Source organism: Gigantopelta aegis, chromosome 10 (assembly GCF_016097555.1).
Source record: "Gigantopelta aegis isolate Gae_Host chromosome 10, Gae_host_genome, whole genome shotgun sequence".
Lineage (NCBI taxonomy): Eukaryota > Metazoa > Mollusca > Gastropoda > Neomphalida > Peltospiridae > Gigantopelta > Gigantopelta aegis.
In genome coordinates, this window is record NC_054708.1 from 20,810,041 (window position 1) to 20,814,771 (window position 4,731).

The window sequence follows — 4,731 nt, forward strand, 5'->3', positions numbered from 1 at the left end:
TATTCAACAATTAAAACTATCTCTAAGTGGGAGCAGGTGCCGGGGTGCGAATCCCAATACGTAGTAGCCCTAAGTCCGATGGCTTAACCATTACACATTACAACACCGATACGGATACAGATCTTTAGTATTCAGAGCACGTAAAACTAATCACGACAATAATAACATCGAGGTGTCAATTTGTTTCTTCTAGTTTTATTTTGAAGTTGGGCAGTCTTTAAAGCCTTGGAGGAAATAAAGGATTCTACTGCATCCAGATTTATTATCTTCACAGAGTCACTTCCGTGTCTCCAAGCTTTACGGAATATGAAGCTAGAACATCCCTTAGTTGGGATGGTGATACGAAAGTGCGTCTTTTTATCCATTGCCAATAAAGACATATTTTATTTTGTTGGGTGCCCAGCCATGTTGGCATCAGGGGTAATGACAAGGCAGATTCGGACGACAAGTCTGCTTTCAATTTGCCTCATGCTGGGGTTGGTGTGCCTTATACTGGTTTTAAACATAGTATTAACCCATTTATCTGTTCAACTTGGCAAGATGATAAGAACGGAACGGTTGCAAACAAGCTTCATTCTGCCAAGCCAGTCCTGGGAGAGTGGTAATCCATGTATAGGCGGTGCAGAAAGGATGAAATAGTCTTGTGTCATGTGGACATAATAGAAAATATTCATATACATTTTCTTAGACGATTATTGCCGGTAAATAAGGGTACGTCTATGTTTATGTTATATGGGGAACTTGGTAGAACGCCACTAAAACTAGTAACGTATAGATCAAAGGATTATAGGATTCTGGGCACGTATAGTTAAAGATAAATCTACAAAAATATCTTTGTTTAGTTCTTAATTATATGACAGAAGCCTCTACTGCAAACGGGCACAGATATAACTGGCTAGAAAACTTAATACGTCTGTTAAACAACCTAGACATGCCAGATATTTATATGTCGAAAAATGTCCCATCCATAAAAATACAAACCGAGCATGTTAAACGAAGGCAATTAGACCAGTACCTACAAACATGGCATAACAACATCGAGTCTACATTCAAAGGCAAAACATAATTTATTTTTAAACAAACTTTAAATTTGGAAAAAAAATACTTTATTACATTACCCGAAAAATTGTGGACCAACCTTCTGAATATCATTACTTATTTAAATGTAATTATTTTATGAATACACGCAAAAGTTTTATAAAGCCATATTATTATAAAACAAACCTAGCACACTTAAATTCAAAGAACTGTTTAACTGTAGTAGTATAAGCACCCTCCGTAAATTGTCAAAATTCATCTCTGAAATTACAAGTAAATTCAGTAAACCATAGATATCTTCATTATCATTTGATACTTTTAAAAGCACCGACTTATAAAAATCTCTCTGCTTTATTTGAATGTCCTCTCACCATGTGTCTTCATTTTTCAAATGTGTATATAGCTATTTTGAATTATGTCTGTATATATTCTACGAAGAACTCCTGTTGTCATCTTGTCACTGTAAATAACTATTGTACAATAATTCCTCATATATACCCTAAGTATGAGCACTGACAGCTCTGACGGCACGCCACATTTTGGTGGAGAACAATCATCTGAAGGAATCTAGAAAAATATATATTTGGTAGAAGAAATGTGATGAAATCATTTTGAATCCATCCTGTTGCAATGGTTTCGTGATAATGAATTTTATGATAAATTTTAGTTTTACCTATCTGTGATATTTGTATTTTTTGCATAGTTTTTTGTTTTTAGACTGTTTTAATTTTACCTATCTGTGATATTTGTATTTTTTGCGTAGTTTTTTGTTTTTAGACTGTGTTTTAATTTACCTCTTGAATCGTCATGCTGACGTTGTTCTAATAGCCGATGTATTTGTCTTGCTGGGCTTTATTCATTCCATTTTTATTTATTTTCTAAGCTTATATCTAATTAAGGTTCAAGCATGCAATTCCAGACAAATACTTAAAGGTAATACGCTATGGCAATTTAAGGAATATTTTAGGGCAATTTATGGAAATTTGTTTCAGATATAATCACACAGGGTGGATGGGTTCACTAATGTTGTTCGTTCGTTGGTAGTTTATTAACGCAAATATCAAAGCCAAGTTATTTTATCAAAGGGACATTCCTGAGTTTGCTGCATTGTAAGATGTTTCCCACTAATAAATTACTTCTACGATTAAATTTACATATTAAATATATTTTCTTGTTTAGAATATTAGTGTCTGTTGTATATTCAATGTGTTTCTGGTTATCTCAATATTTGTAAGAAGCCCAAACTTCGAAAATAATATTTTTAGGAAATAAAATGAAATTTAATTTAGTACAAATATTATAACAATCAGAAACACTTTTAATATACAGCCACTAATATTTTATGCAGAAAAATATATTTGATATGTAATTACAATCGTTAAAAAGTCTATGTTAGTCGATAACATCTTTAAAATTACAGCAAACTCAGGAATGTCTCTTTAAAACACTTTTGAATTATTTCTGGAATAGCCCTAATTAACATTTCCTACTCAAGACAAATGTTCGCAAATACTGCTAACCTAAAAATAACGTTTTAAACGTTATTGTACATTCATCCAGAAATAAACAAATATACATGCATACATGATTTCATGAATTGGCTATATACACGGGCATTTTTAAAAGCAAACATTAAGTAGTAACATAACATGTCGTAATGATGTACATGTACAAGTGACAAACATTTAAAACAGACAATACACAAAATGTAAATTGTTCATAAAATGCAATGATATGTGAGATTCAGTAATGGAGTAAAATCAAAATATCATAAGTTAAGCATTGAAATATATACAAATGTTCATGTTTAATGACCTTGGGTCTTTCGAGAATAAATAATTTGATTATTTATACTGATGTGTCGTATACATAAATATGATATATATATATATATATATATATATATATATATATATATATATATATATATATATATATATAGAATACTAAACGAGCTTGCCTGTCATACCATTTTTATGAAATGAGTGAACAGTTTTGGTATCTGCGGAGCGAAAGCGAGTCAGATACCAACACTGTTCACGAGTTTCATAAAAATGGTATGACAGGCAAGTTATTTTAGTATTTTATTTATTACAAACCAACTAGAAACAAACTGCAACGCAGAAGTAAGCAGATGTCGAGACCTACTACACGTTATTTGTCTACCAACTGGGTCAGCACGTGATCTACGTCACGCCGATATTACACTAGTTAGATATTGATTGATTGTTATGACATGAGCAATATCTTACACTGGTGTGTAATAATATGCAAATACAATATTGTAAACAATAAAATATAAAAATAAAATACGTACTATAGAAAGTAATGGGTGTATACTACCAAATCAAATCCCATAGACGACAATAGTAACATATGTGGCTAAAACTCCTACCTGCAACGTATCAACCGACATAAACGCCACGGATATAAATACTACCACCCCTCACACTTAAAGTGAATCAGAAAAAAATGGGGGTCAAGCTGCTCGTTTCTGAGATAACGGGTAGCGTCTATGACTACCCTAGTTCCGCACAAAATTCGAGTACTTTTTTTTACAAGTACCCCATACATGTTTCAAGCACAAGGCTACTTGACACATTGGTACTAGATGAAATAAAATTGCATTTTTTTTTAACCCAGATAAAACTATTATTTTTTACAACCAACACACTCACATTTATAACCAATCACAGGACTTGTGGTGTTCACTTCTCTATCAAAAGTTCGGTGCACCTCCAACTTTGACCCAGCCGGAAGTTATTTGGTCTAGTACTACCTAATATACATTTTTCTATTTCTTTTTTTTTTCCTTATTTCTCTTTTCTTTTTTGTTTCTCTTTCATTATTCTCTTTTTTCATTTTGTGTATTAAAACATGGAAAAACACACAGGGGTCTATTCCGTAATATTTCTGCATTAATGTAATGCTGAACTATTATGGAACATGGACAGTAAAGACAGAATCAAGTAATGTCCTCAATTGAAAAGTCTGAAGATAATAATTCCGACATTTAATAAACACAATATTATATTGTAACAGTGTATACACATTAAATGGCGTAGCCATGTACATTATTTCGATTAACATAACCCAACAGGTTACGCGGGGATTCTGTGGGGTTTTATTTGTTCTTATATTCATAAAGACTACTATAATGCCCTAGACATATATTGTGCCTCCATCGCTGAATATTGAATTTCTAGCGAGTCGACAAACTCCGAAGTGTCTTTGTTAATGATGTAATCGCGCCGGTAGGTCTGAGCTATCGTCATTCTACGGAACTTGTCGGGCATAACCGAGCGTGTCACGTGAGCGTCAACGGTTGAGTTGAGATTGCGAAGGCAGACGTCGATTTTGCACAGCATGGAGTAGACGTTTTCCTCCACCCGACTGACTTCGTCGATGAACTGAGACCGGTGACGGGTCACTTCGTCTAGATGCATCTGTTCGAGCCAAACGGCGAGTTTCGACAGAGTTGTGTACTCTTTTTTCAGTGCCGTATCCGTCTGCTATGATATAAAATTACAAATGTAAGTCGATGCACATTTTAAGTACAGAAAAATTCTGGAATAAGTTAATTGTGGTCTTGGGGCGAAAGCAAACTGAAAACCGGAGTTAAATTGTTACGAGTCTCCAATATTAGAAAACAAAACCTGACGATACCTTTTTATTTTTAGGTTTTTTTAGTTT